We start from the raw sequence: 23,746 nt of genomic DNA, 5'->3' as shown, positions 1-23,746 counted from the left end.
TGAAAGTAAGGCTGTTAATGTAAAGCCTGTGTTGATATATTGGGATGAATTATAATGGTGATATTATTACAGCCTTCAAAGCTGAAAATTTATTATTTTTCTCACCTACTTTTGGTTGCTGATACTTGATCATAGGAACATGCTGTGCATCTGGTTAATTTGTGGGAACTTATTTGTAGACTCAAAAGTTAGATTTTATCCTTCTTTATACCTTCTCCAGGCCCCCTCCTATAATTGAAAAACAAATAGAAATATAATCCACCAGACTCACTTGTCTGCCTCTTGTTTCCTAGTTATTTTCCTTATTATTATTAATGCTTACAATGAAGATATTTTTGTAAATATTGATTTATCATTGTGCAAATATAGTAAAGTTAGTTTTGTCTGTTGGAACAACTCATCGTGACTCTTTTGTACTTTTAAACATGCAATTCATAGTTATTCTTGTTTTGACATCTGTATTTTAAAATGTTAAATGTCTTTTTATATAGGAGGTCACATTGGATTTAAAAAGCCAACAGAAATTGATGGTAAGCAATGTGCAGCTCTGAATGGAACTCTTTAAGTTATGAAAAAATAACCTGTGCATGAAATTATTTTTCAAGTCTGTCTTGCTATGGCATAGATTCCTTCGAGGCAGGGTCCTTGTCCCCCTGAATCATTGCTGTATCCCTTGTTCCCAGTATATTGTCTGGCCCAGAGAAGTTATTTAATTGTTTTTCACTACATGGGTGAAAGAAAAAGGGAATGGGACAACTCAGCACTGAATTTAACAGCGAAGTTTCATTTCCTCTGTACCTGTTGTTTGACTGAAAGACAAAACCGTTTGGTCATAAATGACAAAAAAATATATACATGTATTAATGTGGGGGAGAATTGTTGTGTATACATCCATACACACAGTATTAATAATAGTTAATAGTTTGGTGGCACTTACTATGTGAAAAGCACAGTTCCAAGCACATTCCATAGAGAAATTTATATAATCTTCACACCCATTTTGTGAGGTAGCATCTATTATTATCCCTGTTTTGCAGATGAGGAAACTGAGGCACACATAGGCTAAATCACTTTTCCAAGGTCCTGGGCTTTCAATTGGCTGAGCCTGCATCTGAATGTGAATAGTCTGGTTCTAGAGTCCTTGCTCGTAATCACGACTCTCCAGTACCTCTGACAGTATTTCATGTGCACCTTCTATATAACACACGTCTGTGCATGGTTTATCTTATCTACTGTGGAAGTTCTCTAGAAATACGCTTGAGTTTAAATGTTATCAAAAAGCTCTTGTATCAGCTGAGTGTTGATCTCATGCTTTTTTTGCTTACTTATTCCAGTCTTTTGAGCTGACTAATAGGTGTGTATGTTGGTTTCCCTAAAGTATTAGATTATGGACTCCAGGGCAACAGGTGATGAACTTCTGCCTCATAAAGATTCAGCTACTCCCTTTACGAATTTACTTAACAAAGCACTGAGTATGATTATAACACGCAGAATTCGGTTCTCATTTGTGATAGGCGTGCGTAAAAATGTATAATTAGGCTCTGACCCTAAGAAATTTATAGGCAGGTCAGGGAGATAAACAGAATCTGTAAGAATGGAAAAAAGTCCTCAAAAGAGAAAGCTTGGAATCTTGGAATTTTACTCTTGTGAGGGATGTTAGGAATTATCTCATCTAAGCCTCACACTGGTGAGGCAGTTCTGCCAAATCCTTTGGATCAGGAGAGTCTAGCTTTAGAATGAGTTATTTAACTTTTCTGTGACTCATTTTTCTTTCCTTGAAAATGGGGTGATGATAATACTCAGCTCCCTGGTATATCGTGAGGATTAAATGAGGGAATAAATATACATGGAGTACTTAAAACAGTTCTTGCACACAGGAAGTGCTTAATAAATACTATTGTTGAAGTTATCATTTTACAATTGAGGGAATTGAATCCCAGAGAAATTAAATTACTTACTCATGGTTAATCCAGCTAACTAATGACAGAGCTATAGGACTGGAACCTTGACATACATAAAGTCCGTGCTCTTAGCCTATTCGATAGAATTATTGTGAAGCAAGCCTCCACTTGAAAAGTAATAATACGTAATGTCTGCATTTAGTTTGGATCCTGAATATATGCTGAACTTTTTGCTGTCCTTCATTTTTTTCTCCTGGGGCATATCTATTGGGCTGATTTTTAAAAAATGGTTATATGCCAACTTTATGGGAAGGCGAAAAAAACCTAGCCATACTTTTTTTTCCATACATAATCCAAATTGCAAATGTATTAATTTTGCCGAATGCCATGGCAACATACATATCTGTTTTTCAGTTCATGAAAGGTATTTTGGGAATTATTGGCTCCTGCATGCTTGAGTGTTTTCGTCTTTCAGCTATAGAAATACACTATGTATCCTCTTCATTTTGTGTTTGTGCTTCTATTCAAAATGAAATAAAAGCAGTTAGTTTCTGGGTTGTAGTATTCTGCAGTGAACAGTGGCTTTCTAAAACAGTCATACCTTGACTGAAATGAAAACTCTGCCGTATCATAAAAGGTATTCTAATTACTGCATCTAGTTAAAAGGAGAATAAATCACTGGGAGATTATTTTAAGTGCCTTAAATATAATAAAAAAGAATAATGGATGTTGAACAGCTTGACAAGTTTGATGAATTCAGACTATGGCTAATTTCTGCTGCTTTCTGCTGGAAAAGGAGAGCTTTTCACTTTCATCGTATATTGTCAGAGGTAATTTTTGTTGGAGAAGGTAAGGGAAACCTTATCTTTGTTGAGCACTTGCCATGTACTGGGCATTAGCCAAGACAGTCTATTATCTCATTTAATCCTCCCCATTCTTGTAGATAACATTATCCCCATTTCACATCTGAGAAAAATGAGGCTCAGAGAATTTAAATAAGTACCTCAATGCACACAGTTGCTAAGCAGAATCTGGTGTGAAGACCTATAGAATCTGGCATCAGAGCCCATGCCCTTTTCCTTTATTACATTGTCTCCATTGTCATAGAGATACTAATTTCATCCCCTTTCATATAGAATAGGTGTGTCCAAAAGAGTTTAATTTCTTTGAGCCTCTGTAAAATGGAAACAGTCAGGTCATTGTGAGCATTAAAGGGAAATATATGTATAAACTTCTTTGCTCAGTGCTTAGCATACAGCAAATGGAGAGTGCCTGGGGGATTTTATTTTTAAGAATCACCAACTGACAAATGATGTGTTCCCAGCTGAGCACAGTTTAATAAGAGTTTTAGGTTATGTTTAATTAATTAAATATTCACCTGTGTCTGTAAATTCAAAATTGTGTCTATTGAGTTTCTCAGAATGTATTTTGCAGAATAAAATGGTGATAGAATTGATAAAAGTATTATGAATTTTGCATTGAACTTGTCTTCATAAAAGTATAAAAATTTATTTAATTATTGTGGACACGATAGCAATGCTATTGTGACAAATCGTGTATGCATGTGTTTGCATATGTATGTGTGTGTGTTGGTCATTGCTCTGTCTGTAGGAGAGTAAAAATGTAAATGGTTGGAAAATTAAATCAGAAGCAAATATTCTTTTATTTTTGCATTACATTGTCTCTATAAAAGAACATTATTACTGGTAAAGTATTTTGTAAACACTTTTTATCCATGCAGTAGATATGAAACATCTTCTTTGGTGGCTACCACACTTATTTGTATCTTTTTTAAAGTACATTTTGGATACTAGTTTTCAGATTTTTTTTCTCAAATTTGCAAACGAAGTACAAGTAATTCCAAATACATAAAATACAGAGATTCTCCTAGTAAACTGCCTGCCACTATGAAGAAGATATGTGTTTTAAATAATAGTCAAGCACATTAACTTTAAGATTCCACGTGAATATTTGACTCTATTCATATTCAGCATTCCATTGATGGCATTTATGGAAACTATACTCATGTAAACTCATAGAAACAAACTCTTCTTTGCTACCATTTTCACAGACTTTTAATATTTCTTCCTTAAATATCTTTTGAACTAAAAAATAATATAAAATCATATATTCCTATGCTTATATTTTTAAACCTAATTTTCATACTTTCACATTTATAGATATGTGCAAATACTAGGCTTACTAACTCTTCCCTCATGTTCAAATATAAAATCTTACAAAATCTTCTAGTATCAACACAATCATTCAGTTATATTCAGGGTTTTTTTTGTTGGTACTGTGGTAGTAAATATAAATCTAGATTAATGATGGTCTTAAGTCTTTCTTAGTCAAGCATAGGTGCAAAAGTATATGAGTGTTATTACCTAATGGTTTTTCTAACTATGTTAAATAATGTCATATTCTCTCTTCCTTTGACATGTTGAATCAGCTGAAGAGATAAGTAAGTACACAGGGATGAGTATGGCTCCATAATCAGGGATGAACATGTTATGATCCATCTTGATCCAATAAGCAGACAAATTATTTCACAATTGCATTATTTAGTAAGTGAGAATACTATTAGTTTTGTAGCTGAGGTGCTGGAAGATAAGCTCATCTTTCTTGATCTTTTATAAATTTTTATTGTAAATTATATAACTACTTACTCTGAAAAATTTGCTTTTATAGTTGATTTGTTCCTGAGAAATATGCTTAGAAATGTATGCATAAACATTTAAAGAACAAATTTAATAATAGGCCAAAATCTAATGTAGTAGCATTAAAATTATTTTTATTAAGAAAAGAGAATTTAATGTTGAGAATGTTCAGTTCAGATATAGATTAAGAAATCCCAATCCTATAAAATATGCTTATAGGTATCTGTGTTTTTAAATATTTTGTGGCTACCACATCAAAATGATCATGCTTTCCTAATTTATAGGAAATAGTGATTTTGCTCAAATTCGCTGACCTAGGATAACATATGAGAAGCATAAAAAAGGAGCCCTAAAATTGTGATTACTACGTTAAAAGTGCAATTTGCAATGTAAAATGCCATATGAAGTTTAAATAGTGTTAAAGATAATAATGTGTATAATGAAATCGAGAAAAGAGCCTTTAACAGGAATTTCTCTCTTAATGGTTGTGTGAGGCAATAGGGGATCTTTACATTGCCATTATTGCTCAATGGTAGCATTTTTTGAGTTCAGTGGTCTTCAAATAGCTTATCATGGAGTTCACTATGAGAAAGAGATACATTTCTTATACACACATACACACACACTCAGTGACCTCAGCTGTGGTGGAGGTCTTCTTAAAATATATTCTTTGTTTTGCTGTATTCCTTTTGCTGTTAAATAAAGTAATTTGAACAAAACGAATATGGGACATAGTCTGTCAGAAGAATAGTCAGTGATTGAATTTTTGAAGTGGAAGGGATGAATGAAGTCTTGCAGACATAGAGGAAATCTTGAAAGACCAAAAACACTGGTTTATTGATAAAATAGACATTTGCGAAAGAAAAGGTGTACCCTTTCCTTTGCCATGTCAATTGTGAGATTTTTATTTATCTCAGTCTTTATGCTTGTGGAATAGGGAAATATTTGTTGACTGACTTAATGTAGCTACCTGCCTATATGAAGAATAGTAAAGTTATAGGCAAGGAGTTTCTCTAACTTGTTGCAAAAATGTAGTAATAATGCTTTTATAATTCATCAGAAAATATGGTTAAACTCTTGATTAGGCACACTGGGAGGATGGTATCAGGTAATACAAAATACAAAAAAAAAAAAAAATCAATTACATTTCTAAGTAATGAAGACCTGCAAATAAGTAAAGATGTTTGTATCCAGCCAAAATAGATGTCATCAAGTTCGTGAGTTAAACTTAATTTTATTGGGCAGACATTGAACATCCGTTTACTCTTATATTAGACAAAATATAATTATTTAGTGAAAAAATTTTCGATCCTTTGTTTTTAAGATGTTCTCTTTGTTTTGGGAGTTCTACAGATTTCCTGTTATATGTCTACATCTATTTTTAAATTTATTTATTCTGCTTCTTTAATGTGCCGATTTTGTATCTTTCAAAAATTGTGAAAACATCTCGACTATGTTTTGTATATTGCCTCTTCCTCATTCTCTGTGTTTCCTTTCTGGAACTACTCTTAGAAGGTTTTTGAACTTTTCATTCTATACTGTGTCCCTTTTTTTAATCTATTTTATGTTTTCCTCTCTTTTTTTACCTCTGTTTTGTCCACTAGAATATAAGCTCTATTAGGATCAAAGTCTTTGTTTTGTTCAATTATATATACCAAGTGTATACAAGAGTGACTCACTCAGAATGGACGCACAATGCACAGAAGTATTTGTCAAATAAATGAATGATTTCTACATAATTTCTTTTCTATTTTTCAGTTAAATTAGCTTTCATTGTTTCTAATCTGCTGTGTAACCCATGTTCTGTTTTCCTAATTTCAATGGCTATATTTTTAATTTGTCGATGTTCTATTTGGTTCCGTTTCAAACTTATCATTTCATTGTGATCTCTTTTCCTTTATTTTTCTCTATTAACATTTTAAATACATTTGTCTTTTTAGTCTCTTTCAAATTATTCTATTTATCAAGACCTTGGGTGCTAATCTTCTTTTGTATGTCTGCTGACTCTTCCCCAGTGGATTGCTTTACATGTTTCTAATTTTTGATTGTGAGTTCATCTTCATCTGGGGTGTTCGTTTTCTGTGGAAGTCTCATGTGCTCTGGGTTATGGGCGAGTTCTTACAGAGTGGTTTTATGTTAGCTTCTGCCAGTTTCCCAGCAGTTTCATTGGTCTGGGATCAGTTTTTATATTAATATTATGGATTGGGCTTCCCAAACTGTGCAGATAGTATAAATTTAGATTCTGCAACTATATATGGAAAATGTTTAGAGGTTTGATTACTCATAGGCAACTTTCTCTTTGCCCACCAGAGCCTTTGCCAGGACCATGTTTCCCTGCCACTTCCCTGAATCAATGACTTGGAGTTAGTATCCTTTCCAAATCCTTAGCTTTGTGCAGGAGTTGTAGGAACTGTCGCTCTGTGAGCATTAAAACTCCAGCCCCTATATGTTAGGGCCAATAGATCTGCTGTTATTTCCTGTTATGTATTTTCCAATCTGGCTGTGAATTCCCTCTGGGAATTACATTTCTTTTGAGTTTGGGTATGTTTTTAACTTTTTTCTCACTGTTAGGTTTTATCCAGGATTTTTATTTATTTAGAAAGAGTGCATAATCTCCAACCACCATAGTGCTGAAATTAGAAGTTCCCTCTCATTTCTAAGCTCAATTATTATGTGGATATTTGCTTTCTTCCTCTAAGTGTAGTATGAAATGGGCTCCTGAACCTGGAAGGTTTCTGTTAGAAATATTGAGCCTTCATTCTTTCATTTTAATCTATGAAATCTTCCTATAATTGTCTTAGATGGAGATATAAACCTCTAGAGAAGATACAGAAAACGAATTTGTTGTCCGTCTTTATATCTGCTGTTTGTTGAAGGATCATGAGATATGCCTAACATCGCTGTAATTATTCTGTTGCTTCACTTTGAATTTAGTGTTCAGGGTAAGACACTGGTGCATCAGCAGGATCACCAACATTAAAAGTCCTGGGCGAATCTGGACGGTTTGTCACCTGAATCTGGGATACCTTCCAAAGACCGAAGGAATCATTTCAAAACTTTCCTACTTGGTAGCCTCCTAGCTCAGGCACTGACTATGGCGTTATATTCAGACTTCTTTGTTGGGACATATTTTCATATATCCAAATAGTAAACATAAATATCAGTCTATTTAAAAAGAGGGCCTTGAAAGAATTCTAGTCCTGTTGGATAGGAAAAATATTCCCAACCAGCGAGAGGGCCTAGGAGCATCATCAAGATTTATTTTCATTTAGAGTGTCCTCTGGAGGTGGGGGGACTGATGCATTATACTTTTAGAACTACATTCAGTATTATTGTGGCTGGGCTGAAAAACCTTCAAGAATGCATTTCACATTGATTTTATGGTAGATGTCTGTGAGGCAAAGCAGAGACAAATGATAGCACACTCATTTACCAGTAATGCAAATCAAATGAGCAAGTGGCAACAAAATCACTCCTAACACCTTTGCCCTTTTTTCTCTTGATTTGAACTAGAGACACATGTATGTGCTCTACATCCAGACTAGCAAGTGAGGGCCCACCATCAGGGAAACCATTACCTGGGTAACTCACCAGGTACTTTCAGAGCAGTGGAGTCTCTTGAATGTAAATCAGCCCGTCACTCCTGGCTGTGTAGCAGCGTGGGAGGTGACGTTAAGGCTGCTTGTATAGAAGGGGCCTAGACCTTAGTAACCTGTCCCACAAGTGACAGAATGCCCTCCAGCCCCTCCAAAACAGCTTCTAAGTGATGAAAAATTGTAAAATTTCTTAAGATCCTCGGCCACTGCAACTAACATAACACATACACACGTACATGCATACACGCTTTTTATTTTTACTATTTTATGGGAATAAGAATCTCCTATTACCAACAGCGCATAATTCAAAATGCTAGGCAAAAGGGGAAGGAAACAGTTGAGAAAGGAAGGTAGTGTGGCCAGAATGGTAGAACACTTGTTTTCAGTTTTTGCAAAAATTGATACCATAATACTTGGCTGTTTCTTAAAGGCTTTCAAGTCAGAAACTGGAAGTACTTTTAAAAGTATGATGGGAGACACAAAGAAAGCGTGTTCTTTGTTCAAATTTATGTAGTTGTACCAGCAATGTAACTCAAAATGTAGACTCTCTAGAAATTTTTAAATATTTATTATTTGTGTCCTCAGTCTTTAGAAATCTGTCTTGTATATTTCCAGTAATATGGCTTGAATACAGCATTCTGTCATAAAATCTTATATGTTGGGGCAGCACTCTAATAGCTATAAATTTTCTATTTTCTGATACTTATTTCTGAATAATTCTTTGTGTTAACTGCAATTACACCTTTGCGAAGTCACTAGTTTTTGAAAGTCTTTATATGTTTAGGGTGGCCCTAGGTTACTGTAATTATATTCACTATACTTCTGTTCTTTTGTATATTTGTTCCTACAGAGCTATGGTTTTATGGCCTGAAGCCAAAAACAGGTTTTAAAAGCTTACTGTTACTCCCCTCCCTTGCCCCCCACACCCCTACTTTGTTATATATGAACTTATTTTTGAATGTTGGAGGAATTGAATTTCTAGAACTTTCAAAAGTAATATTTTTTCTGTACTTCATAGTAGGAAAAGATTGACTTATTAAGAGTTTAAATGTTCTCTAAGATCATGATATGAGAAACATAACAAAATATTAGTATTGATATTACTTCTATGTATTTGCTGATGAAGACTGTAATTTTGAAGTCTAGGGACTACTTGAAACATGAATAATGAAAATAATGTGACTAGTATTTTACATTGGGGCCATATTAGTCTGCTAAAAAATATGAAGTACAGTTTTATATAGAATGTATCTTAGATTGAGAAAGTGGAAACATTTTTTTTTAAATAAAAGCTTTACTAAGATCCTTTTATGGGTTTACTGGTTTGTTCTCATTTGTCATTGGACCGTTTCCAGATGTAAAATATTACTTTCTTGAAATTGCTATAGAGTCTACTATTAAGACCAGGTGCATGTTGTTTTATAGCCATTTTCCTTCTGATTTTTAATGCTGAAACTCATAGAATGCCTTGAACTGATGGTTTGTTTGACCCTCTACTTATTAATTGGACCAAGGCATAACTTTGTTTTTTTTTTTTTTTTTTTTGTGAGGAGATCAGCCCTGAGCTAACATCCGCCAATCCTCCTCTTTTTTTTTTTTAGCTGAGGAAGACGGCCCTGGGCTAACATCGGTGCCCATCTTCCTCCACTTTATATGGGACGCCTCCACAGCATGGCTTACCAAGCAGTGCGTCGGTGCGCGCCCGGGATCCGAACCAGCGAACCCCGGGCCGCCGCAGCGGAGCGCGCACACTTAACCGCTTGCGCCACCGGGCCGGCCCCCATAACTTTGTTTTTTTATCTCTTCTCTAGTCCGCATTTTATTTCTGCTTCAATTAGTGTGTGCCTTTAGCAAAAAGGAGATGATTTTGCTCTCCTTTTAGGATTTGCCTCCAAGAAAAATATATTTTATTGCCACTTTTCTCAGTTGATCTAGGAGGCTTCCCAGAGGCTGAAAAGAATAATAAAACTAATTTTTAAAGTTTGGTAGATTATAATTTTCTTCCTCCCTTATAATAATCAGAAGAAAGAATATGTACTAATTTTGTTTTTAATAAGGCAGTTTTGAAAATTTATACTTACATATTTTCCTTCCGTTTACTGTTGCTTATATCTTAACTAAAGCAAGATTGGCCTCTACAGTATTTTTTCCCATTTCAGTGTAGAATTTGGATTCATCATAGACCTCGAAGGTTTTCCCAACCTTGACAATTTATGGCAGAACCTCTTATCTTCACATGCTGAGGCCACTGTAAGAGTTTGCTAATTCCTGACTTAAATAACACCACTAGAGCTCACACTGAAATTGAAAAATAAAGAGTACCAGCCCTGAAATGCCATATATTGAGACTGTTCCTAGTGGAGTACCAGGAACACAGTTTCTCATGAAGTGTAGTGTCATCCGCAGTCTCAACGCAGATTATAACCCCGGTGCTTAACCGGAATGTGTTAGCTATAGTGAAGTCCCTTTATGGGGAGCTGTGCAAGAGCATGAGGAAAGGAGCCAGAACCTCGGTTTTCTCATCTCTACAGTGATGATAAGAATTCCTTGTGCACATGGGTTGTGAGAATGGATGAGATGCACTAGACTGACATACAGTAGGTGCCCCCTGTTGGTTTTTTTCACTGACTCACCACTGTGTCACTATGTTTATATGCTTACAGGAACAAAGTGGAATATAAAGTAACATTTTTTTTAAGACAATTTTTTGAGAGCAGTTTTAGGTTCACAGCAAAATTGAGAGGAAGGTACAGAGCTTTCCCATATACCTCCTGCCCCCAGGGGATCATACAATATGTAGCCTTTTCTTGTTGGCTCCTTTCACTTAGTAATGTGCATTTAAGGTTCACATGAACAGCCTCCCCTGTTATCAACATCACTCACCTGAGTGGTACATTTGTTACTGAGGATGACCCTGCATTAACACGTCATCATAACCCTAAGTCCATAGTTTACCTTAGGGGTCACTCTTGGGGTTGCACATTCTATGGGTTTGGACAAATGTATAATGACATATATCCACTATTATAATATCATACTGAGTATTTTCACTGCCCTAAAAATCTTCCATGTTCTGCCTGTTCCCCCCGCTTCCCTACCAGCAAGCACTGATTTTTTTATTGTCTCCATAGTTTTGCCTTTTCCAGAATGTCATATAGTTGGAATCGTACAGTATGTAGCCTTTTCATATTGGTTTCTTTCACTTAGTCGTATGCATTTAAGGTTCACCTCATGATGTCCTAAAAGCTATGGGTTTGATAGATTTCACAGTCTTGCAAAAAAAAAGGGCTTTTTAAACTGAGATTTAAATTTCGTTTGAGAAGAGTCTGATTTGCTTGCACAAAGAGCAGTAGCGTTGTGGGGAGGAAATACAGTGGCTCCTAACTTTTAAGTCCCAACTCCTGCTCTACTGGGTCTTGGTTTGTCACACAGTGGGGAAGTCTGAGTGGACATTGTCTGGTCAGAAACCTGAGCTTTCTCTTTCCATAAGTGGGGAGGAGAGTGGGGAGCAACTGACCAGGAAGTGGAGAGACCTAGAGTGCCTTCCAATTCTTCCATCCTTTCCGTAGACATAATGCCACTTCTCAGTTATGTGTCCTCTCCTCAGTGATGCCCTCTCTCTGCTGTTTTTGTCTTCATGGCACTTATCTACCTGACCTGTTTGTGCATTCCTTTATTGTGTGTCTGTCCTCCTCTTCTTTCCACCTGCTCATGTAAGATCCATGACGGCTGAGTCTTGCACATTATTGCATCCTCAGTGCCCAGCAAATATTTTGTTAAACGAAAGAACAAAGGAATGAAGAAGGAGAGATGAGACATTGAGAAGTGGAGGAATATTAATGAAGACAGAAGTATAGTGACCCAAAGAGGAGTCTTATACCTCATTTGGGATATCAGAAAATTATCAGTACTGAAGGGATTTTATTAATGGTCCTCATTTGAAAAATTATGCTTGCACTGTTCCTGTGTATTGGAAGGGGCCTGGGCATTGTTACTTGGAAATTCATAGTTACAGTTTTGCTAAATTGTTTCCTTGTGAAAAAGTCAGTAAGGGTTGGAGGAGGTCTTGGAAACTTACCTTTGAAGATACTTTCTTATGAATTTCCAGCTCAGACTTGCAGCTTTCGGGGGCTGAGGCTGCTAGGTGATCTTGAGAACCGCTGGGGAGGCTCTAATGGGGTCCAGCTGTGTACCCAGAGAATGCACCTTCTCAGGATAACATTAGCAGGGTAGACCCCTGCCCTCCCTGGTTTCCTCTGGGGTTTATGGGTCCCCGTGGTCTGTTGCATTGATCTTGCATTTTCAGGTTTTATAGCAATTCTCAACATGTGAGGGTACAGATTTACTCTTTGATGTGCCCTTTGAAAAAAGCCAGAGTGCTTTACCTCTGCCTGCATTTAATAATGGTGGGGGGTCGCGTGCCCTGCAGCAGCACACCTCCTGGGGAGGCAGGTTTAGTGTGCAGCTTTTTTTGAGGTTGGTGATGGGCAGACTTGAATCAGTGGTGTTTTTTGTTTTATTTTTGAAAATGAAATCTATTAAATGTAGTTAGACATGTAGTCCTGCTGGTGTTTTGTTTTTCATCACGTCTTGTTCAGTTGTGCCACTTGAGAGAAAAGATGGTAGGATGGGAAGGAACATACGGGGACAGAAATGGCCATACTTTAATAACTATATGGGGTTTGCGATTTCCCATATTTTTTCCATATTTTATCTTTATCCACATCCCTCTTAGAATGCAGTTATTGTGTTTCCATTTTACAGATAGGGAAGTTAAGGCACATGAATTTTAGAGACATGCTCACTGGTTATTGTGGATGAAATCTAAATTCGAATTTGGCGTTCTTACCACTGGGTAAGTGAAAAAATACAAGACGGTCATGGCGTTTCTATGGACTCTTTCAAGGAGGAAGGAATGGTGGTTGCTTTTTCTGAGTAGAACTCAGAGTACATAAATGGAATCATAGATCCTTAGGATTAGAAGGGTCTTTAATGGGACCCACCACTCTAAGCTGGCATTGCCTCTTCTGCAAGCTTGCAGTGTGAGTGACCTCGCTGTGCGTGGATATCTCCATTGTTTATGTTCTAAATATATCAAGCTAATGAGAGAATGGACAAATCTTCATATGCTTGTGTCCAGCAGCACTTCTCCGAGGTGGTCACATTATGGTTTTCTATCTTTGTTTTTCAGCCTTCCTTGGCCACCAGCCCTCCAAAAGAAATCAGCTCCCTTGTGTTCTCCGTTTAATTTGGAAGAGATTGGTTTGGAAGAGCAGCTAAGGGCCCCCCCTAAACAGCCTCTTAGAAGCTGGTGTGATTAGCAGATGGCACCTGAGGTGTAGGATCTGAAGTCTAGCCACGGCGTGTTGATGATGAGGATGTGATGGCGATGATTATTCGCTCCTTAATCCATCTTTAACCACATCATTAGAATTGACAATTGTTTATTGAAGTCTCACTTCATGAAGTACAAGCTAGGTGATTCTTTTTTGAAAATAATCCTGTGGGCCTAAAGTATGTAGACCTCGTGTGGCTAAAAACGACCCACTTCCCTGTGCTTACTCCTAATTACTTTCTTATTTGTTTGAACTTATTAATGGAGTAAATCCAACTTTGAAGTCATTCATTGAAGGCAAACTCTAACTATTTAATGAAATAAAAATCTGGTACATTTTCATCCTCAGCAAGTTTTATATTATTGACAGTTGGTTTTCTATTTAATCAGGGAGTAGAAATAAAAATTTCTTTTCTAAACAGGTATGCCATATCATGTTCTCTATGTTTGAACACAGTATTGATTGGTCATGGCTGATGTTTATCAGCCTAAGCAGAGTGTTTTTGTATTTGTTGTCTCAAGAGGGTATTTTAATTCTTAAACATTGATGAACTTTATAATAAATCTTGAAAAGTGGAACACGCCCAAACACAGTCTGTAATTTTTCTAGGCTTTATTGCTGTCCTTAGCCATCCAGTGAGTACTGGAATCATTCACATAACAAGCAGAGGAGCACAGCCACCATTGATAAATTTGTTGATTATTGATTACAGCAAGTTGATGAATATTAGCTCTGATATATTACTGCTCACAAAATAGTAGTGACCATATTAGTAGAAAAATTATCATAGTATGTTTATGCATAATATATATGTGTATATATATACATACATGTGTATGTATGTATATCTATATTTCCAACTGTATATATCAAAACTGTGACTTGGAGAGTTTCATTGTATTTGCTACCTTTGTTGGGACTCATAGAGTAACTTTTAATTGGTCTTCTTTCTCCGTTGTCTACTTATTGAATTCTTTCTTCATGCCAACCATAGTGCTAAATACTGGGAATGAAAAGATCGATAAGACACAGTTCCTGCCCTCAGGATTGAAAGCAAATACTTATTATCCAGCATGAAGAGTGTTATGAGACTTATACAGAAGATGCTCTGGTATTCCAGAAAATACCTACTCTGCCTCAGAAACACAGTCTAAAAAGGTTACCAGGGAGTATCATTTGCAATCTAGTGGTATTTTCATAGAATGTCTGTTTCAAGAGGGCCCTTCCCCTATATCTTTGGTTTTTATTAGTTATAATTTCTTCACACTTCTGTCAAAAATGTTTGCTCTTAATCTTGAACACTGGTTTTCATGTGAATATTTTTTTTTTAAGTAGGTATCTTTTTTCATTTTGTTGTAGGTCCCTCCTGGCTTTTAAATAAATTTTAAAAATATTTTAATCTAGATCTAATTTCTGCAACTTTCAAAAAACTTTCCAAGCAGTCACCTCCTGACCCTCTTTTTCCCTTAGCTGTTTTCCCCCTCCCAGGGCCACCTCTCTTTCTTTAGAGCCCCCGCATAATGCTATTCCTTTACAGTCCAGCCATCTGCCTGTTTTAGCCTCTTCTTCACTCTCTCTGTTTCTTCTATATAGATTTCCCCATATGTCTGCTTCTTCCTTTATCCACAAGTCCAGACACTCCCCCATAGCTTCTTACCACCCCATCCTGGTGTCCCGTCTGTTCATAAATAACTCTTTCATCCGCTTTCGATCCCCAACCCCCACTCTTTCTAAAAAGAGTGTGCAAATAAACCTAAATTGCACAGAGCCAAGATGCACAGCATAGTTGTGATTCAGAATAGACTTTCTCCTTCCCATCACCTGTTTTATTCCCTGTTCTTTGCCGCTTGCCTTCTTGGTACATATCTCCACAGTTTCTGCTCAATTTTTATATATTGCTGGATGCAAAGTTATTTAATATCTTCATGAGAGAGGTTTTGCTTCTTCCTGGCAGACCATTTTGCCCTAACCAGTTTCTCAATCTTTCTGAGCTGCCTCGCGGTTGCTATTGGGTTGCTATTCTTGGAGGAGTCACGTTTGAACCTTTTGTTCTTCAGAAATTAACGTAATATGTCAGAAACAGCAGTCTCCCTGCCCGGGTGCTTGGCAACCTGAAACTCTGTGGATATGTTCTTTTGCAAGTCTGAGTTCTAGAATATGTGCCACAAAAGGAGTGTCACAGAGTAACCTGCAGAAATGGCAATGTGGAGGGCTTTCAGATGTTCTAGATGTTTAAAATGTCCCACATCCTCCTCTTAGCATTGTGTCCTAGTGACAGTCCCTCCCTCCTCTCCATTCGAGAGTAAACGTTGGCAATTTGCTTCTCTTTAGAAATGTGTTACTGTAGCCATTGCAAAGTTGTTAGTGTTTTTAGTTCCTGGTATCAGGAGTCCCTGCAGAGACTGAGCTCAGCAGGAGGTGTATCTAGGTAACATTGCCTTGAAAATTGATCTAAAAAACAATAAATGCTAACTATATTATTCCCTTTATTTAAAAAAGAAACCTGAGGTATAACTAACTTGATTATGTGGTATAACGAATGAAGACTAATAATAAGACGTTATGCCATGGCTAGGACCTCATTCATTCTCTCTCTCTCCCTTCTCCATCACTCCTCCACTAGCCCCTACCACCCCCCCACCCCCGGTCCTCGCCACATAGAGAAAGAAAAGAAGCCAGTGATTGCAACAATTCACGCTATATTTCAGTAAGGGTGAAAAGTCATGGTAAAAATGAAAGATGGAACTGCTTACTCCTGAGATGTTGAGAAAATCTAAACTCTGTAGCTCTCCTAGAGTCCTTAGGGAGCTAAATGTTTTACCAGTAACAAAATCAAAGTCTCTAAAGAATAAGGCATTTAGTTTTAAATACCTCCTACTTTCTCTTTGTGTGTATTCAAGAAAGAGATTTTAACTGCAACAAGAACATCAGAAGCAAAAAAAGAGAAATGTGAAAAATGAAAAGACACTGAAAACAACAACAAAGAATGCATATTGCAGATTCAAATTCTTTTTGGAGTTGAAAGTCAGTCAATAATGAGAGAACGTGAATTTCTTGGAGACGTTTAGCTTAGAGTCAGAAGTACTCCTTTAATGACACTGGTGCATCAGCCACTGATGCTTAATATTTTTGCTGTTGTTGAATTTCTGTGGATTCTGATCATTAGATGTGCACAGATTCAAATTTGTAGCTTATATACATTTTTTCCTTTTACATCTTGTCAAAAATGTGCTCTTAGGGCTTATCGGTTAAGTGCGCATGCTCCGCTACTGGCGGCCCGGGTTCGGATCCCGGGCGGGCACCGACGCACCCCTTCTCCGGCCATGCTGAGGTGGTGTCCCACATACAGCAACTAGAAGGATGTGCAACTATGACATACAACTATCTACTGGGGCTTTGGGGAAAAAAAGGAGGAGGATTGGCAATAGATGTTAGCTCAGAGCCGGTCTTCCTCAGCAAAAAGAGGAGGATTAGCATGGATGTTAGCTCAGGGCTGATCTTCCTCACACACACAAAAAAATGTGCTCTTAGTACTTACTAGAATCAGGAAGATTAAAAAATCACCAGTTGGGAGGCTGGCCCAGTGGCGCAAGCGGTTAAGTGCGCGCACTCTGCTGTGGCGGCCCGGGGTTCGCCAGTTAGGATCCTGGGCACGCACCGACACACCGCTTGTCAAACCATGCTGTGGCGGCGTCCCATATAAAGTGGAGGAAGACGGGCATGGCTGTTAGCCCAGGGCCAGTCTTCCTCGGTAAAAGGAGGAGGATTGACAGATGTTAGCTCAAGGCCGAGCTTCCTTAAAAAAAAAAAACAAAGTCACCAGTTGGGGCTGGCCCGGTGGTGTAGTGGTTAAGTTCACGTGCTCTGCTTCAGCAGCGTGGGGTTCATGGTTCGGATCCTGGGTGCAGACCTGTGCACCACTCATCAAGCCATGCTGTGGCAGAGTCCCATATACAAAATAGAGGAAGATGAGCACAGATGTTAGCTCAGGGCCAATCTTCCTCAGCAAAAAAAAAAAAAGAGGAAAATAGGCAACGATGTTAGCTCATGACCAATGTTCCTCACCGCCCCCAAAAAAACCACCAATAATTTAAGAACAATTGTTGGTTATGAACAAAGTTTAAATTGCAGCATAGTTCCAGGTTTGTTGACTGTATAAGTATGTTTGTTGACAGTATATTATGGATACCTCTGGGCTATGAACTAGATATGAATGGATTAGTTTATGGTGATGGTTCTAAATGTGTATGGGTAAAAGAAGAGTGAAGTTCTAAACTTCCTTTTTATTAAATGAAGTTGTTTTTCTTACCCATACCAAATTTCTTACCAAATGTTAGATACCTAAAATCTTAGTAATAACCATCCTCCAAAGCCTTTATTCTTTAAGTTTGCATAGAATATCATGCATCTTCCATCATTCAGATCACAGAGAAAATACTTTTTTGCTCTTGGAGTTGTGGTGGTGAAAGTAGCAATCTTGTGTGACAGCCTTTTCAACTTCAACTCTCTCGCTCTCTGCTAATTAGAATCATATGGTCATACACTTTTGGTTTTTTGAAACAAATTTCTAAAGATCCAGCAAAATAGTTTCAAGGTTACCTTCAAGCAGGTACAAATATCTTAGCTCTTAGTTCTTCATGATTTCTTCTAAATTGGCTCTGGTCTGCGGGAGCTTAATTAGTTCAGGCTCAGTGCTGTTGATTTACACTGAGGGTGTGTCTATACTTAACATTTTTATAACAGAAAATACATTTTTGCTCTCATTCCTCATTATTTGTTTGTTTGCCAGTTTTAATTTTCTCTTGGCAATCGGGTATCTTGGGGGAGGCCATTGTAAAAACTCCTTAGCTTTTCAAGGTGGATTCATCTCTACTTCCCAAAAACAAGTCTTGTTCAATAACGTCTGTATTTCATTCACTCAGCCTGTATTTACTGAATGCTTATGATGTGCATGGTATTATGCTTTTTAATTGCTGGAACCCTGAATATTTAGAGAAAAAGATACCTCCTCCGTTTGCTGTGTGTTTGGAGTATCATCTCATTGAATTTGCACCAAGCTGACCAGGATGATGATATAAACACCATCAGTGGTGTTTATAGGTCTCAGAAGAACCAGAGATGTGAAGCTGATATCTGCTGCCTCAGTATTTCCCATTCTTTGAAAGAATGCGTTTGTATGCATATGAACAGTTTCTCACTGATTTTCTTTCTGGAGAGAAAACAGTCGTGTTTTGACCTTGTCACAGGAGAGAGATACTTCCAGATTCGCTGGCTGTTAGAGGCCCTCTTAATCTCTGCTTGTCTGATTTAGATGAACCCCTATTTGACCCACCAGGATGGTGATAAATCTGCCATTGCAGTTTTATAGACGTGTATGGGAAGGTAGTGTTGGTTATGGGGTCAACACCTCCTTAAGGTTCTCGTTAGAGTGAGGGGACCACTCTGGTGATTTTGCAGCCTAGTTGGCAGAGGGAGACACCTGCCTGAGGTCAGCTACTTTTCCCCTTGTCTCCTCTTTTCTCTCCTGTTGTTTATAGGAAAACTTGCCTGAGGGGTGTGCAGTTTTCCCTTGCCTGGGCTTCTAGAGTGCAATATATCTATTGAGACTCCCTGGGATGGTTTGGTTTCAGCATCTTGGTGGATTGAGCCTGGAGCAGTGTTCTTCTTGACTTGGGGTTCGTGGAGGGAGGGATCCCTAATTGTATATGTGCACCTTTATATTTTGGAGAGAGTGCCTGTGAACTTTCTCAGATTCTCAAGAAGATTCAGTGACCCAACAAAAGTTAAGTCACTCTGCCATGGAAGAATTATCAGGATCGGGTTGAAGGTGAGATTTGGCCATAAACTTGGCCTTTTGTCCCTAATTACTCTGAAAACCTCAAAGCAACTCAGAGCAGTGAAAGGGGCACAAAGATCCACAAGGCCTTTTCCCAAGGATTTTAGATAGAAAATCCCTAGGCCCCCTGTACAATAGAACATTTCCTGGATCAACCCTTCGGCCTTCTATAGTCAAAGAATTACCCAAGACTAGTCTATCTGGCCCCACATGGTGTAGGAGGTGAAATGAGCTCCAGGCCTGAGAAGATGGAGTAACCTTCATCCAACCAGCCAGATCCCTTGTTAGACAAGTGTGATGTGTGCAATAAAGTGAATTTTTTGTTGATATTTCCTGCACGGCACATCTTTCCTCTTTGTGGTTCTGCAGACACATTGCTGAGTCCAGTGGAACTTCAAAGATAGAACAGGGCTACTGATGACACACAAAATTATTGTATACCTGGTTGACAAAAATATCAGTAATTGTGTTATGAAGGGCTACGTGATGTTAATGCCAATATCTATAAAAGGCACAAAAATCCTACAAGAGAGACCTGTGGCTCAGGAGTCTTGACTGTGGCTTCACTGTACCTTCAAAGAAGTGTGTTTGCAGATAATTATTATCAATAATATCGACCATCAGCTCATTTTCTCTTCTCTCATTTCTCTTTCTTCCTCTGTGAAACTGGGGTAAGCCTCTTTGTAGAGAGAAGCTCCCGGGGACTGCTGGTTCAGCATCTAGGGCAAAGCAGAAATGAACTGAGTTATTCCATGTCTGTATAAATGAGGGTCATTTACTACCTGTACCTGCTTTGGGCCAGTGGTCTGGTAATTGGGTTCGTTGTTAATCTAACTGCTTTTAGCCTTTTTAATATGTATTTTAATAGGGAGGTAGCTCAGGGTAGGGACCTCTTTGGCCCCTGGTGCTCAAGACAGCTGGTTTGAAACTCAATTTTTCGTGACTTAATGAAGTTGTTTAACTTTACCATGCCTAATCTATAAAATGGGATTAATTATATGTATTTTGCAGGGTTGTATTGGAGATTAAGTAAGATATGCATTTCAGATTTCTTCTATAAATAAGGCCCTCAATTTTACTTTTCCTTATTACTAAAAAGCAAAGTAAAAATGAGGAATTAGGAATTTCACCTTACTTGGTCTTTTATTCAGAATGTGATATTTCTTCAGTATGAGTAAAAAGATATTTTCCTTTATAGAGCGTCATTGACCTTCAGAAAAAAATCAATCAAAGGTTATGTGGAAGTAAAAAGCAATGTCATTTAACTGTTTTTCTTAAAGTAGAGATTTAAAATGTAAACTCACTTGATTTGGAATTGATAAGAGCATGTAAAACTTTATTTAGAAAACATAAGAGATGTTTAAAGCTATACCTAAACCAGACATAACAGTTTAGAAAGCTAGTTTTATGCCAAGTGAACGGGAGCTAGAGTAAGACTGGAACGAGAAAAGGGGGAAAAGGGATCTGGCAGATTTCTAGAGGAAAGATAAAGACAGACATATACTTAAAAGTAGCAAGGGAGAGAGGAAGGGGGAGACCCAGGAAGAGGAAGAGAAAGAAGGAACTGAGGAAGGTGGGAGGAGATGGGCTGGAAAAGTTCTGAAGCCTTAATTAACTGATCTTGTCACACACAGATGTTCATTTGAGTTGTGGGCCCCAGAGTATTATTCCATTTTATCACTGTCTTTTGAAATGCTAATTAGGTAATTGACCATTGTTCACAGTTCTTTAGTTACTTTTTATTCTTAAACTTTTAGAGACTAGTCCTTGAATGGGATACTCAGAGCAGCACACCAGATGGGAAATTATTCTCTGGCCTGTAGGTGCCTAATGACCACCATAGTAGCGCTTGGAGTATAGGACATCCAGGCGAGAGCCGGATCTAGCCTAAGGGGTGGTTAGCACATGTCTTGTGATCACCCTTCATCCATAGGTTTTTATTTTGTAATGGTGAAGGGGGCTGCCTTTTTATTTTATACAGATTTATCAGATTTACTCTAATCAATGACAAGTCTTCTTGACCACGAAAAGCTGATTTGAAGAATATCTGCAAATGATTAGCAGGACATTTTTAATTTCACATGAGAAACAATTGTAAGCATAATGGTTGAAGAATATGGTACTCTTCTATTTCTGCCTTTTTCAAATAGTTGTTTTTACAACAATTGAATTAGATAATGCACATGAAAGCATCTTGAAGAATATTACACTCAGCCCAAATATAAGGTCTGATTTTATTACTCCATGTAGTTATTGATAAATACCAAATGGTAGCAATACATCTGTGAATCTTGCAGAAAAACTCTCTTGACCAGCAGGACATGACCTAGTAGAAGAGTTGCCTATTTTACATATTTTACAAAGAGGATTAACCGTTTTTCTTTTATATACTCCATCTGATATCATGAAACCTCACTATCTTCGCTCTGTAGAGGCAGCAAAATAACATGCCTGATCTTTTGTATGTAATCATTAAAAATTATTAAACTAGATGTTATAAAGACTTATTTAAATGATATCTTTTAAATTTTCAATGAATAGTTAAGTGTAAACTTTCAGAAGCTTCATGAAAATAATTGACCTCTGTTACAGTCCTGCAACAGTTGGAGTATTGATGGTGTTCGTCATTTTACATTTAGGGGAACTAAAATTTTGTCTGGCGTGAATATCACAGAAAAATTCTTTCCCTCAGGCTATTTTTCAAAAATAAAAACGTATTTTTTAAAGAAGATATGTGTACATTATGGTACATTTTACAAATACAGAAAAATAAAAAGATGAAAATAAAAATTCTCTTTTAATGGCTAACCATTGTAATAGTAGATTGTATTGCCTGATAGTCTTTATGTATACACAACACACACACAATTTTAAATATGTATGCAATTTTAGATTATTTAAATGAACTTTTATTTATGGTTATATAACCCTTATTTTCATATTTGCATTTTATTTTTTTTTTTTAATTGATGATTTCTGTCAGAGCTACATGTATTGTTTCTTGGATTTAACGATTTTAGTTTTTCTGTTTTCTAGTTTATTAATATATTTTTTAAACTTTATTATTCTTTGGGTTTTCTTGGGCCCGTTTTGTAGAAGTCATTTCCTTGAATTGCCTTTTTAGTTAAATTACTTTATTCGTTTTATTTCCCAGATTATGAATTTGTTGTCAGACTATAAATTTGGCCGCATCCCATATGTTTTGTTGATATGTAATATTCTTGTTGTTAATAGTTTCTGAATAGTTCTTTTTAGTAGTTTTGTTTCCTTTTTAATACATGAGTTATTTGGAATGCTATTTACATTTCTAATAGATTATCATCTTTGCCCTCTAAAATTTTCAGAACTGATTTCTAGGTTTATTGCAGTGTGGTCAGTAAAGAAATAGTATAGTTTCTGCTTAAAATTTATTACACTTGTTTTGTGTCTTAATAAATGATGATTTGGGGAATTTTTCAGTGAATATTTGAAAATGAGGGTTATTCTCTATAGGGTGCATTTTAATTTTTAAAATTTTTACTTAACTGGATCCCTTGTGGACCTAGAAAAATGTGTTAAATTCTTCCACCGAAATGATACTTCTGTCATTTTTCATGCCTAATGATTCATGATGGCAGTGTGTTTGTGGCAGATTATATTTCCATCTTTGATGTTCAGTACTCCTTTTGTTATTATTATCTCTTTGTTCTTTTTCTGTTCTAAGAGAACTTTTCAAGTTTGTCATCTGCATACCAACATTTTCTACAATTTTATGCAGATTTTAATTTTGTCAACACATTTTTACTTTTCTTATGGTGTTTCTTATTACATCCATCTACTTTTACATCTCTTCCTGAATCTTTCGTCTTGGCATCTATTTTATAGAGGTACTCTATTTTGTATAATCATTAAAGGTAATGTTTTCTCAAATCTACTTTTATTTCTTATCGGGTGAAAATGGTTTTCAAAGTCTGGTTTGCCTTTGAAGCATGAGAGCATATCCACCTATATTTTAATCTGTAGATTTTTTCCCCTCGTGACACATTTTTAACAGGTTGATCTTCAGCAGCTCCAAATCCACCCTTCTATATTTTTTGTGATGCCAGAGCAAACTACATTTATTCTTTTTCAGCTGTCCTCCATCTTAGCTTCTGCCAATAGGAGGTGCTAGAGGAAGACTGTAAAGCTAGTGGAGCAAGAAGGGACTTAGCCCTTCCTATTCTTGTCACATCACTCTGGCAGCCTCAGTTGTTTCCAGTTTTCAGTTTTTTCCTGCATTCCTAAAATCAGCCTGCTGGTAATTCCTCTTCATTGCCTCAACTCTGAGTTTCTAGGCTCTAAAAATCCAACCTCTTTGCTTTGTTTCCCCAGCCCTAGGCATGGTGCTGTTTCCAATGACTGCTCTTGGATGCCTCTTAAATCTACACCAGAGAACTGTAGA

At 37.0% G+C, this 23,746-nt stretch overlaps 1 protein-coding gene and 1 long non-coding RNA gene across 11 annotated transcripts in view; both read left to right on the top strand.

Moving 5' to 3' along the window:
* TCF4 (transcription factor 4) overlaps positions 1-23,746 on the top strand; it is a 354,155-nt gene that overhangs the window by 39,753 nt on the left and 290,656 nt on the right. The gene's annotated exons all lie outside the window — the stretch shown is intronic.
* Positions 492-13,912, top strand: LOC131415439 (uncharacterized). Its single transcript, XR_009222455.1, has 2 exons — positions 492-530; positions 13,346-13,912. It is a non-coding gene; the product is annotated as an uncharacterized LOC131415439 (long non-coding RNA).

This window comes from Diceros bicornis, chromosome 16 (assembly GCF_020826845.1).
Source record: "Diceros bicornis minor isolate mBicDic1 chromosome 16, mDicBic1.mat.cur, whole genome shotgun sequence".
Lineage (NCBI taxonomy): Eukaryota > Metazoa > Chordata > Mammalia > Perissodactyla > Rhinocerotidae > Diceros > Diceros bicornis.
This window is presented reverse-complemented; position numbering and strand designations above follow the sequence as displayed.